This window comes from Vipera berus (genome assembly GCF_964194415.1).
Source record: "Vipera berus genome assembly, chromosome: 1".
NCBI classification, from domain to species: domain Eukaryota; kingdom Metazoa; phylum Chordata; class Lepidosauria; order Squamata; family Viperidae; genus Vipera; species Vipera berus.
Window position 1 is genome coordinate 199,201,152 of NC_138202.1, and position 15,379 is coordinate 199,216,530.

Consider the following 15,379-nt stretch of genomic DNA (forward strand, 5'->3'; position numbering starts at 1 on the left):
CATTCCTTGCAATAGTTCATTTTTCCATACACACATTATATATCTTATACATCATAAATTCTCTCAGTCTCATTTTTCGAGCAACCATTCTCTTGTTTACAGTTTGCTCATTCTCAGCTTCTTCCAACCACTTTGAGCTATATCAAGAGTTCCCACAAGTAACAATCCTTTTTATTGGTAACATAATAACAGAGTTGGAAAGGACTTTGAGGTCTTCTAGCTGAGCCCCCTGCTCAAGCAGAAACCCTGTATCATTTCAGACAAATGGTTGTCCAGTCTCTTCTTAAAACCTCCAGTGCTGGAGCCCCCACAACTTCTGCAGGTAAGCCGTTTATATATAGAGAGAGATTGTTCATAAATATATAAATACAGAACTGATTAGTTGGGGTAATTTTTGGCCAGCAAAATCCATCCCACACATGCTCAGACTGTTCATTGCAAGCTAGGACCTCCAAACTATAGATTACCTTGCAAGCTGTACAATGAATATCTTTCTTTTATAGAAGTAAACTTTACTGTGAGAGCTGAATATACTAAACCTAGATATCATTGCTCTATATTGTTTTAAATAGATTTTTAGCTTCTTGCCCTTTACAATGCCTGTCTGGAATTGGCTGTCACTTGCTGCCTTTGCAATGTACTAATCATTTTTATGATAACTCATGGTTCAGGATCCCACTTAACTAAACTGATTTTCTCCTTTGAACATCAAAAAGCTATAAACTGCTTTTTACCACAAAGCATGTGAATACTTGAGTCCTTGTAAATTCCATTTCAAAATATCTACCTTTTTAAAACTAAGGTACACAGGCAATATAATTCTTTCTTGCTATTATACAGGCTCATATTTATTTTTAGTAAAGGTTACTGTTTCTTTTAAATGTTTTGAGAAAATGTTGTGTTACTATACTACCTACTTCTCAGAAGTCAAGTCAGCATTTTTCCAAATTCAAGGAAAGAGAAACATTTAATAAAATAAAAAGGAATACCATCCCACATTAAAATATTACAGATATATTATTTTTTTATTGTTGCCTGAAGCTGAGAGTAATTAAAAGAAACTATGAATTCAGGAAACTATTATTTTTGAATACTACCTTGGAAAATGTATTGGTGTATATAAATTTGTCAATATATTCCCCTGTCTTCCATCAAAAACCAAGATAAATTATATTCCAATAGCACTTATTTATTTATTATTTATCTATGAAATAATTGCTTGGTTATTGTATAGGGCACAGTTTTCATATGTAACTTTAAGACCTCCTATGTCTCCTGTGCAAAAGTTCCACTGTATTTCTTAAGACCTCCTTTTCAGTTCCCTGGCTGGGTTCCTCATGCATTAGGTTAGGGGCAGGTCTGCCAAACATTCCAACTAGTTATGCTGACATCTTCACTAAGGCATATCCTGGCCTCAGTTGGGTTGCTGCCACTAGTACCATCTGACAATTTTAGATCTACATGATAGGAAAGCATTTCAAGCTAATTACATTCATATGGCCTTTCACTTATGTATCAGATATCAAGGACTAGTTAAGGCTAAGAAGATCGTTAAACAGAGGCACTAGGACACAGCATTACAAAATGACTGAGTTGAATCCGTATTATGTATTGACACTTACAGATTTCCAAAGATTTATCCTGGCAGTTCTTTGGTATTCATTCATCCATTGTAAATATTGATGGGCATCTCCCCAACTCAATTTCATGCTCTGACCATAAACTTTTTCTTTTCTTTGTTGTTTTTTTTCTGGAAGACAGGGACTGTAAAATTGCAATGTCCTCAAGGTTCTGTCCATTTGAATCAGGTGAGACGGAATCAAATGAATGTATTCTGCTCTACTCTCTGTCAATTTTACTCTGATTTCTACCTTAAGTTAATTCAGTCTTTAATTTAAAAAAAAAATCCTGTACATTTAGAGAAATTTTTATGTTCGATTCCTTTTACCTGACAGGGATGCAAATTATCCAAATTTCTTAAGCTTTTGGTAGTAAGAATAAACTGGCTATAAATCCTGCTAAAGATCCAACAGCTTCAATCCAGTGTATACCATATTTCCTATTGTCTAGTGATAGAAGAGCAGCCACTATCAAATAGCAGAATTTCCATAAAGATAATAAAGGTGTTAATTAACCTTTTGAAATATGGGCTAAAGTCCTAAAAAAGCTATAAACTCTATCAAGTTACAGTGGTGTCAGTACATCAGGCTAGAAACAGGGAGACCATGAGTGCTAGTCCCACCTTAGGCACAAAACCAGCTGAAGATTCCATATTTCCTTGGAAAATGGTTTCCATTGTTGAATTACTATCATTGTTAGGAAGTTTACATTTAATTAGAGTTTGCCTTCTTGTAACTTAAATCCATTACTCAGGGTCTTGCAGTGTGGAATTAAAGAATATTTCTTTTGTATAATACCCAGGGCGTTTTTTGTCATAGAACGCCCAGAACGGAGTTCTGGCACCTTTTTTGGATGGAACCTTGTAGGCAAGGTGGGTTGTATGACGTGTGTGAGTTCCAGCACCTTTTTTTTAACAAAAAAGCACTGATAATACCCTTTCGGATATTCATAGAATGCTATCAAATCTATTCTTCTCAAGGCTAAACAAACCCAACTTTTTAAAATCTCTCTCCATTGGTCTTTCTTTTTAGTCCTGTAATCAAACTTGCTAGCCTTTTCTGAACTTTCTCTGTATTCTTCTTAAAATGTGATGCCTAGAACTTCATACAATGTTTGATATGAGATAAAACCAAGTGGGATAATTCCTGGGATTTGCCTTTGCCTTTTTTGACACTGTATCATATCAATTCATCATGCTGTTATAATACGGTTAACTCATTTACATTCTGCAACCCACTTTTATAAATATAGTTACACATTTAGGGATTTACCGTCCAATGTCTGTGCATTTTGTTAAGTGAATATTCTGGACTTCATTCTGTTACCTTCAGATATTTTTCCCACCAATTCCATTGGTTGAATATTATTTCTGTTTTCAAGGTTATCAGCTGTCCATTCCAATTTTGCATCACCTGCAAGTGCTGTAAGCATACAACCTTAACTATAAATAGCATATTTTTTTATTTCAGTAGGATATACTTGGTATTTAGAAAAACTAATTGATATTTTATCTCAAGAGGAAAGTAAAGTTTAGCGTGTTAAACTGCTAATTTAAATGAACAGTGCAAATGAATGCTGATGTTATTATTATTATTTTTAAATGAAAGTTCTGGTTTTATTAAGACGGAAAGGAGACTGGGAATCAGTTTCAAATAATACATTGGAATCTAAATTGCATACACAAGCATCTATTTTATTATGTGTTCTTTTCCTCCTACTGCTCTCAATCTTGCCAAGCATAATCATTTTTTCTAATCAATAATCTGCTTCCATGACATGCCCAAAGTGTGTGAATTTCTGCTTTTTTATTTAGCATACTAAATAAAACATACTTTGGGCAGTCACCCAAATTATTTGGAAGTTACAAAACAAAGTTTAAAATCAAGAAAATTAAAACCGGTGAAGTGGATATTGAAACTGCTAGTACCATAAACCAAACATCAGCTCAATCAGGGATTCTGTATGCAGTAGGATGGTTATGCAGTACACTAATAGGGCTGCAGTCCAAATGGAAGAAGAGCAGGACTGGATATAGTCTCACAAAAGTATCCTTCACTTGCTTCCCTCTGATGTCTACTTGTTCCAGGATCGATGGATTTGTTCTTCTTGTGGTTCATAGTACTTAAAGTACTGTAACTCTCACCCAATCCATATTTTTCTTTCTCTTTCTTAATATTCATCTTACACAACCATATATAAGAGGGCTGAATTTCAAAGAGAGGAGTATTCTTTTTTAATGTTTTCACTGAACAGTCATCTGTCAGAAATGGTATAGGGCCTCCTGCTTAAATGGGGTTGGACTAGATGACCTTTAAGGTCCCTTCCAACTCTGTTATTCTATTCTATCCTTTTTAGAAATTTATGAGGGATGAAGATGTCATTTTCCATTGTACATTCCTTACGTTTTCCACTGTTTAGAGCTGATTTTTCCCCCCCCTAATCATCATGTAATGTCCTTTAAGCAGCAATACAAGGAACCATTGATCCGGACACTTCGTGGATCATTGGAGAAAGGAAAATTCATGGTTCCCATCTTATGTACTGTTTACAGAATAGGAATTTAATAAGTTGAATTCATAAAACTGATATTTTATATTTTAGACTAGAGCTGACTGGCAATGCTAATGGATCACATTCTTTTGCCATCTTCATTCACTGCATATCTTGAGCAAAACTGCTGGATTTATATAACTATCTCAAGATTTAAATGGCCTGGAAAAGCTCATAACCTGAGCCATATTTAAGGTTCTATTAATAATGTTTATCATAAATCCATGCCTAGGGTACACATCGCTTGTCAAACAGCTGAGAGATATTAGCATTCTTATTAGCTGGCAAAACAAGATTTAAACATTGATCAAGAGGTTCTGTTTTACATCTTACCCTTCAGTACACACACACATACACACATGCAGACACATAGTTTCAGGCTTCATAATTAAAACAGATATTATAAGAAGCATAGAGAAATCCAACAATTGTTCACCTAATGTTGAAAAAACTAGGCAGTAAGTAAAAAATTTCTTGTACCACAAATAAAACTGCTATAAAGCATGTGCTGAGATAGCCATCAGTGCTACTTTAAGCCTTTATACAATGAATGTGTGCTGATATCAACAAGGGGGTCCATTACAGTTACTTATAAGTGAAGGAAAATCTTCAGTTCTGAATGTCTGGGTAAAAGAGCCTTGGTGGAGCAGTGGGCTAATGCCTCCTTAAGTAACACCAGCTGCCTGCAATTAGTGCAGGTTCGCGTCCCACCAGGCTCAAGGTTCACTCAGCCTTCCATCCTTCCGAGGTAGGTAAAATGAGGACCCAGATTGTTGGGGGCAATTAAGCTGACTTTGTAATAATGCCGCTTGGGGGGGGGGAAGCCCTAATAAGCAGGCATATACATAGAATGAAGGCTATTGCTAAGCACATTGATTTGTGCTTTAGATTGTAAGCCGCCCTGAGTCTTCGGAGAAGGGCGGGATATAAATGGGATTTTTTTTTTAAAATAAGGGAGGGAGGGAGGAAGGAACAGGGAGGAAGGAATGGAGAGTGGGAGGAAGGAAGGAAGGAACAGAGGAAGGAAGGGAAGAAGGAGGGAACAGAGGGAGGAAGAAATGGAGGGTGGGAGGGAGGAAGGAAAGAACAGAGGGGGGGGAACCATGTCCCGGCACTCGCCCCTGTCCCATCTTCCTGTGCCAGAGACCCTCAGATCTGCCCCAGTCCTACCCAGGAACCCCTGAAGCAAGTGATGTTGAGCTGGCCACGCCCACCCAGTAGGCCATGCCCATCCTAGCCACACCCACCCAGTAGGTCACACCCACCCAGCGCCCCCACCCAGGGCAATCACAATGCTGATGTGGCCCTCAATGAAATTGAGTTTGACACCCCTGAACTAGATGAACTAAAATTCTACTTTATTATAAGGCTGTCCTAAAAGAATCTTGTAAGTCTGAAGGTGCTTTTAACTACTGGATCCATGAGGGCAGGTCCTTCCTAAGTTTCTTTTTCTGACTGTTAAGTCACTGGAGGCTCCTGCCTCTCTTGTCTGATTATATCCTAGGTAGCATCGCTTCCCCTCATTCCCCAAAGTTATTCATTCATACCATTACATCTAACTGGGTGAAACAGTGCATTATAGGACAACAGTTTTTGAACCGAGGTGGCTCAAATGGGCTAATTTATAGAACACATGCAAAATCTGAGACCCATGACTCTTGTGGGATTAAAATTTGGCACACTTGTGGTTGCTTCAGTGCTGCTGCACCACTCACTGCTGCCCAAAAGTTCAGTAAACTAGTCCCACCCCAGCCCTTCAGAAGCTGGGCAGACTGGTTACACCATCGGCTGCTGGCGAGCAGTCAGCTGCAGTCAACCCGACAGGAAGTTGGAAGTCACTCGCACAGCTTTTTTTTTGCACTTGATCATTCTGTTTCTCTGTTTGGATAGGGAAATATCTTTGAAATGAGGAGGACTCAATGGGTCACGATTTCGTCTAGTAAATAATAAAAGTGACCCCAGTGAGTTTATTAACAACATACCAAAGTTGTGCTGTAATTACACAGTATCTGCTTTTTTCTTTGTTTGTCTTCATAATGTAGTTTGCCAAAGCAGAACCATGTAAGCTATGGTTCTGCTTTTCTTTGGAGCTGCTCAGCAAGCTGTCGATGCTTTGCTGGGAGCTATGTGTACAATTCAGTTGTTTGCATGCTTAATACATTTATGCTGTATCTTCAAAGTGGTTTGGTTGCTTTTGGTGAGCCAGATAGTACAGATGCAAATATTAACAAAGGCCAGAAGTTAAACCAAAACACTAACTCAATTGTTCTTTCAGAATTATCAGTTAACGTAACTTATTAATAATTTACTGAGTTTTTTTAAAAAAATATTCCAGCACACAAAGTCCTGTTTTAGAATATGTTACCTTCATATGCCAGTTGTTGTCTTTCAAGTTATGTAAACATACAGAATAACTGACTGAATTTCTATTAGATGAATACTGCAGGTGTGACATAGCATGCACAGTCTTATTGCATTGAGGTAACCCAGGAGTAAATACAGTAAACAGTGCTAGATATTAAATGGTGGTTTATCATAAACTGTCTACAATATACACTAGGAACAAGATACATGGTAATACAGCAAACTCCAACACACAGCAGTTACAGCAGGAAAAAGACGAGAGAGAACACAGCAGTAAAAGCCTTCCCTTTTATACTCAGGCTCTTAAAAGGATACAGACACCTGCTGAGTCATTCCTATCATTTTATCATCCACCTTACATTATATCAGCTGGTTAGCCTTTAAATCATTATCCTGACAAGGTGTCATAGATTTTTTTTAAAAAAATGGCATTCAGATAGTGAATCTGAGTACTGCAAAACTGTGTCAACTATGTGATTAAGACTACAGGATGGCAGTAGGCAATCTCTGATCAATATAGTCCTCAAGTCCTTCATTAGTAGCTCCCTATGTCTCCTTCAGCCTTGATTGCTGAAAACCGACAATAAAATATTCTGCTATTTTATGCTGGATGATATGCAATGTGTTAGAAATTCTGTTTATATAAAGCACCACACAGAGCAAACAAAGAGTACAGTCACCATGTACTTTACTGCTCAACTATATAACTCTAACCAGAAACAGGAAACTCTACTTAGAATAAAAGAGCATAGAATTTATACCATAGATCGAAACCTGTAAACACTGCCATCTACTGGGTAAATACTAATGTAGTTGTTGCATAAAAATACATTTTGGCAATGAATTTCAACACAATGCCAATTCAACACAGAAGAGATATTGCAGAAGTCTGAATGAGCTGCCTGACTTATTAAAACACATCCTGGCAAAAGATGTGACTACTTTAACAAGTTGCCTAAAGGAGCTGCATTTTTGCTCCTGCTGGTTCTGAAACATCTCTTCAAATCGAAATCAATATATTGGACAGAGTATCACAGTTAAACATCAGGATTCTCCTAAATTCTTCCCCAAGCCTCTGATTACTGAAACTGAGATCATGCTGTCATCTTTTTCCTTTGGTTACAGATTCATGCTTAATGGGCCATGATGGACTTTTGTTAAATTAGATATATAGAGTTCTATGAATAGGCCAATGAATTATAGAATCCCATATTTTCAGCCCATAATACAAGTATAACAAATACATGCAGAAGAAAAATTGAACAAGTAAGCTTTGCACAGCTGTCCTTGTTTCCACTGGGACCAATTAAATATTGTACAAACAACCTGTCTCTCTTTAGAAGCCTTCATCATGCCTAGTATTCTGTATTTAAAAAAAATCTGTTCACAGTTTAATAAATTGTTTTCAAGCTATGTCACTAGGGTCTCATGACTATATGTCCCTATTGTGGAGAAGGGGGAAGGGGAGGGATGCAAGAATTACACACACTATGTAGTACTTATTGTATAGTTTGTATGTTACAAATGATACAAATCTACAAATTGTGCTTTATTCTGAAAATGAAATCAGATGAATAATTCCTCTCTCCTTTCATATCTCTGACTCTAGAAATCCAGGCATTCATAGATGTTTAGAAAATAACAAGTTTTAAATATCTTAATAATCAGGTTTTGTTTCTTTTTAATTTCATCATGTTCTTAATTAGAGATGCCAATATTTATTATAGATTTACACACTGTACATTGGAAAGTAAGCAATCCACTTTACATTATGTTTCACTCTAAATGAGTGATTATGATTCACTCTAGGACCTTCTATTGCCCACCATTAAAATATTATTTTTCCACAGATTTAAGTGCTTTTCTAGCCGAGCTGCATTGAGTATCAGTCTTGCCAACCAAAGAAACTAAAAATTCTTCTGTGGGAAGCATTCCTGTGAAGATCACAATATGTATTATTAAAATATACATCTTTATCCATTATACAGAAGTGGTTGAAATGTTTCATGAATGTTTTCCCCAGTGCTGCTTTAATATCAGAAGTGTCTAGAGGGGGTAAAGGGGTTCAACTGCTCTCATTCTCTTATCTTTTGTTGGTGTATAAAATAATGTCCGCTCATTATACTATATAAATACATAAATAATTGTGCTTGCTATGAGATAATTGCAGGGACGCGGTGGCTCAGTGTGTTAGGATGCTGAGCTTGTCGATCAGAAGATAGGCAGTTTGGTGGGTCGAATCCCAAGTACCGCGTAACAGAGTGAGCACCTGTTACTCGTCCCAGCTTCTGCCAACCTAGCAGTTCGAAAGCACGTAAAAATGCAAGTAGAAAAATAGGGACCACTACGGTGGGAAGGTAACAGTGTTCCGTGCGCCTTTGGCATCTAGTCATGCCGGCCACATGACCACGGAGACGTCCTCGGACAAGCGCTGGCTCTTCGGCTTTGAAACGGAGATGAGCACCGGCCCCTAGAGTTGGAAATGACTAGCACGCATGTGCGGGGAAAACTTTACCTTTTACCTTTTATAAGATAATTGTCTCTGTTTATGGCACACCAAGTTCTGCAAGAACAAGATGTATTTAGTACATAACATTAAATAGATTTATCTTTCAAGGATAATTTGAATCCAAATTTATTTACTGTGAAAAATGCAATCTGTTTCTCTCTCTCTCGCTCGCTCGCTTTCTTTATCTCTCTCTCTCTCTGTGTGTGTGTGTCTGTTTGTGTGTGTGTGCATGCGCACCTGCCTCTGTGTGTGTGCCTGCACCTTTGAGTCAGTATTGACTCCTAGTAACTCCTGGATTAGTCTTTGCATTTTTCTTGGCAGGATACTCAGAAGTGGTTTGCCCTTGGCTTTTTCCTAGAGTTGAGAGAGAGTGACTGGCCCAAGGTCACCCAACTGGCTCTGTATCTTAGGTGGACCTGGAACTCATGGTCTCTGTTCTTTAGGAAAGTATATCAATGCTCAAAGGTAAATGAGTTCTGTCTTTCATTAAGCCTTTGTAATTTGTGGTTTTAAAGGTAAGCCACTCATGCTTCTCCTCTAATTAATAAATATCCATTCCCATATTTGAATGGATCTTTCAAGGATGCTTTTCTTTATTCCCTTAACAGAAGATATTAACTTCCAATGTCTTTTCAATCATATTCTTTGGTTGAGTCCAACCTCCTGTGGTCCAACCCATTTTACCAAGAAGAAAAAAGACTTTCAGTGGCAGCGCTGCCAGACTGACTGCTATAGAATTGTTCTTACCTTTTCCTATCTGTTGAATTTTCCTTCATACAAGACTAAAACCATCAAGCATGGAATAATTCAGAATCCAACCCAACGTGTCCCCATTTGCAGTATATAGAGAAGGAGGGGAAGTGGTTTCCTACTCCATGCAAAATATGTTTACTTGGTTATTATGTCATTTCTATTGCTTGAAATGTCAGGTGTACAGCTGTCCCGGTGGTATAACTCCCAGTCCCATTGCTAAGAGTTAACTAAAACTATCAAGAGGAGTATGTAATAGAAAGTAGACCAAAGGGAATGCGGAAAAACTCATTAGCAGATGATTAGAACGTTGGAAGCTTTGTACCGGTGGATTCCCTTGGCTGTGAATCACTGAGTTCTGAGACAGAGATGGTTCACTTCCCTAAGGATTTCTTAGAGCAGCTGCACGGACACTTCTACCAAAGAAGCTGATTTAGGCTTTCTCATTAAGTAAATGGTAAGACTGGCAAGTGCATGACAAGCTGAGTGTGCATTTAGAAACATGCATTAAACGCTTATTTAAAATTGAATTTTATTTATGGTGATCCTGGCATTTGAGGATGAAAAGAAGGTTTCTTTGCCAATTGAAATGTGCTGGGAGTTAGGAGAACCACAGCCAAAGATGTTATCTTACTTTCAGTTAGGGTTGTAACACTGATTTCAAACAGATACCAGCTCTTCATTATTGTAATCACTTCACTTGTATCTTTCAAATGCCTTCTATTACTTGCTTTCAAAGGTCCAACAGTAAAGGCAACAACTAAGTGTCAGTGGAAATATGTGGGAAATGATTCACTTGAAAAATAATTTTATAAGGTTGACAAAAGCCCAGACGTGCTACCCTGGGTTGGGAAAAAAGTTGCCTTCCATACACTCATTTTTATAGGGGGCCTACAAAATTTAAGTTACCACTTGCCAGTAAAAAAAAAAGGTTACATTGTCAAATGAGCATAACTTGTATGATACTTTAAAGTGACCTCAAAATTACAAGAAACTAAATAAATCTTTGTAATAGAAATGCTCCCTCTTCTGGAGAAATTTCTTGTGTAAATGTTAGCTGGAGGTTTTTATTTTTTGTTGCAAGTTATTAGTTTGCAATCCTAACAGCTTTGAAATAAAAGACATTCCTTTCATTGAATTGTCCTTTCATTTATAAGCATTGCGGGTTTTTTTTTGCTTAAATGATTATTTTATCTTACAGCTTAGCATCTAAAGCTTTCTATTTACAATCAGTGCAACAACCTTATACTCCAAGCTGTCACTTCATTTGTTTTATTTTGGCATAGCATCCTGTGAAAAACCTATCCAAATCAATAAGCCAAACAAACAAACTTTAATGTAGCATAATAAGCAAGCCAACTTAATATCCTTAATGTTACAGTCCTCTTGAAGGAATACATAACTCAGTTGAACTGAAATTGGTTTTATTTGTAGATGACATTATTTTGTTTATTTCTAAGCCCTATTCTATTATTCCAGTATTGATGCAAAAGATAGATGCTTCCCAAAATCGAGCTATATCATCATGCTTGCCTATTGTCAAGTATTAAATGCTGGAAGCTAACAATTTGAACAAATTTGGATGGCCAGTATTAGGATTCAAACATACTAAAAATCTAGTATCTCTGGAAACAAGTATATCAATTAGAAAAATATGGAATGGAAAGTCTAATAAAAATCAATTCTTTTTCCCATGGGGAAACCCAAATTTAAAAATGTATGGGGAAGCCCAAATTTAAAAAATTGGAAGAAGATGGTGATATGAAAAAATGGATGGAAGTGGAGATATTGACTTTGGACCAACTGATAGATGATGAAAATGATTTTTAACATACTCTGTGTTAAGAGATAAATATCATCTTTCAGATATAACCCAATAGCAATATTTACAATTACAATATTGGTTAAGAACACTGTTTGAATTGGAAGTATTTTCAGCTTCTGCGACACCTGAGACATTAAAATGAGCCTTGGTGGAGCAGTGGGCTGATGCCTCCTTAAGTAACACCAGCTGCCTGCAATTAGTGCAGGTTCGCATCCCACCAGGCTCAAGGTTGACTCAGCCTTCCATCCTTCCGAGGTAGGTAAAATGAGGACCCAGATTGTTGGGGGCAATTAAGCTGACTTTGTAATAATGCCGCTTGGGGGTGTGTGTGTGAAAGCCCTAACAAGCAGGCATATACATAGAATGAAGGCTACTGCTAAGCTTGTAAGCCGCCCTGAGTCTTCGGAGAAGGGCGGGATATAAATGGAATTAAAATAAAAAATAAAATAAAAAAACAACTTATTAAATCTTTTAATTCTAAAAAACCTACTATAAGCTTTTGTAGATATTTGTTACCACTAAATTTTATATGCAAATGTTAAGAAATGTGAAATAGTGAATTAGAGATTCCTATATTGTTTAGACAATGGACGAGTGTCTTAACTTGTGTAGTAAGAATATCACTGGACCTCAGATTATGACTTACAAAAAAAATAATATTTAGAATTTATTGACCTCCATTATGTTTTATACAGTAGTAAAAAACACTTATAAACAGCATTTTGTTGGCGATGTAATATAGATAATGCTTCTTTAAAATATATATTTCTAAAATGTTCTGTATTTAGCAGGCTTGGTGAGAAAGTAGTGGTTTATATAAATATGATTGTTCAACAGAAGCTTAAATTTTCAGAGGATAGTATTTGTTTGAACTATATACTTAGTACATAGGCTGCCTGAGTTGCTTGATAATGGGATGGACGGCGTAAAAATTTAATAAATAATAAATATATAGAATTTTACAATTGGACAACATAAATGGATCATCTGTGCTCTTATTATGGCAAAAAGACCAATACTACAGCATGAGAAAGATAAATGTGTGCCCCTTTCACTCAATGGATTGAAGACCTGATTGAATTTGCCTCTTAATGTCAATGCTGCAAACATTGACATGTTTTTGCACTGACAATATAAGAGGCAGCCTTTTGCTTTAACTGTTTGGCTTTGAATCACTAAAGTGCAGGAGGAATTCAACCCGGATGTTTAGTGTGCTTCAGAAGGGAAGTGAAACTTGGTGTGTTAAACTAATTGGTGAATGTGATTTATGATCTGTGATTAAGGGAGGGAATTCTGTATGATATGATGTGTTAAGTGGAGGAGAATTCAGATTCTGGCATCCATCCATGAGTGCTGATGCTTCGTTCTCATTATTATAGACTTTTTAGAATAAACAATCATGCAATGTTCTTTGACCTGTCTCATTAGTTGGAACCATGACACTTAACTTCTGTAGTAGGGAAGTTACTTTTGAATGTTGAAGAAGAAAGGTCCAGTCCTTTCAGCGTTGCACCATCACAATGCAATCTCTTCTCCTTCTGTACATGTGTGGTGATGTTGCAGCTATGAAGAAAAGGGACGGAGCTTGCACTGCAACAGGCAATGTGGCTTTTGTTGTTTTGATATAAGCCACTGATCCTGTGAAAAACCTGGCTTCCCTGAGAAGGGAAGATTGCCATTGAACACTGGGGGAGGTTAGGGAGGTTCGTATGAGTCACTCGTTAATTTGGGGAAGTTATCCAAAGGTAAAAGGTAAAGGTTCCCCCGCACATGCGTGCTAGTCATTTCCGACTCTAGGGGCCGGTGCTCATCTCCGTTTCATAGCCGAAGAGCCAGCACTTGTCCGAGGACGTCTCCGTGGTCATGTGGCCAGCATGACTAGACGCCAAATGCGCACGGAACGCTGTTACCTTCCCACCGTAGTGGTCCCTATTTTTCTACTTGCATTTTTACGTGCTTTCGAACTGCTAGGTGGGCAGAAGCTGGGACGAGTAACAGGCGCTCACTCTGTTATGCGGCACTCGGGATTCGACCCGCCAAACTGCCGACCTTCTGATCGACAAGCTCAGCGTCCTAACCCACTGAGCCACCGCGTCCCTTATAAGTTATACAAGCCCCTTGTTTAAAACAAATAGTTTGATAATATTTAAGAAAGCCTTTTAATTGGGGGATGACCAGTGATTTTTTCCCCTTCAAATTCTTCAAGTCTTCTTTGGTTGCCAGAAATAAAGCAGTCAGCTTATCTGACTTTTGGTATGTCATATATATAATCATAGATATCAATATTGCTTTTGAGACCAAAGCTGATCTTGAAAAATCTAACCTGAATCAAATCTGGTTACTGCTTGAATGGGAAACACCAGGGAAACCTAGGTTTATAAACTAGCCTCGGAAGTTTAAAAAAAAAACCTCCCGAAGAATTTAACAGTAAATCTCTTCTGTACTTTTGCCAGAATTACACAAACCTCTTCTCTGGAGTATCCTTTTTCTGGAAAGTTCAAATGAGGTAATCTGAATGAATGGGTTGCCTCAAATATCTTAGACCCAGGCGACTCAAATCCTAATAGCCACAGAAAATCCTAATCTCCCCATATAACCTCTCTAATCCAACGGTCTCTGCAGGTAAGAGCACACTTATCCTCTATGGATAGCTTCTCCAATACTTACATGGGAGAAGACGGCATTCAGCTTAACTTTTTCAACGATCCCTGCAGGAAAGGGATTGTAGTGTCCGGGTAAACGAGCGAACCTGAGTTGATTTGAAGAGATGAGAGTAGGAAAGAATGTGCTCACGCGTGTGCGCTGGTAGAGAAGTTGGGTGCAAATTGATGCTGCCCAGCTAAAACAGCAGGCAGCAGCAAGATAGGAAGATGCTGGAGGCAGATCACTTTAGTGGCAATGGTAAAGGCACCCTTTCATGCTGCATAGGAAGAGGCACGTCTGCATTTTACCAAGAAAACCACGTCAGTAGAAAATATAATACGATTGATGATATCGTACTGGACAATGGGCCCTTCAGGTTGGATGGCACTCAACCTGCTAGTGAGGAAAAAATGGAGGACCTTTTGGAATGCTAATGGTGCTTATGACATGGCTACATTAAAGCCTCTAGGATGTTGCTATACAGGAAAAGAAAATCCAAAACTGCAAAAACAGGTTCACCACTATTACAAAAAAACTGAACTATGGTAAGAGGTATGGTCACAATGAAGCTCAACCCAGAGCAATGTAAAATGAAATGACTACAAATTCATATCTTGGACGTCAGCAAATTGAGATGTCAGAAGTTAAACGGTATGCGCTTCATCGATTGTGGAAAGGTCTCCAATTGCGTTGATCCAGGGGTCTTCAAACTTGGCCCTTTTATGACTTGTAGCTGAGGAATTCCGGGAGTTGAAGTCCACAAGTCATAAAAGGCCCGGGTTTGAAGACCCCTGTGTTGATTGTTTCAAGCTGTGGAATGTTTAGAAAAAATAGGAATTCCACAACTTTTTATTGTTCTCATGGGAAACTTATATGCATATCAGAAAGCCACAGTTTAGAGAGAACGTGGTGAAACAGATTGAAAAGGAGTGAGGCAAGGATGTATCCCCTCCCCTTATTCATTCAATCTATATGTGGAATACATATTGAGGGAAGCTGGATTGGAAGAAGATGAGCATGGTTTTAAAACTGCAGGAAGAAACATCCACAATCTGCATCATGCTGATTAGGCTATTCTGAAGGCCAAAAATGCAAATGATTTGCAAGCTCTTGTAAAC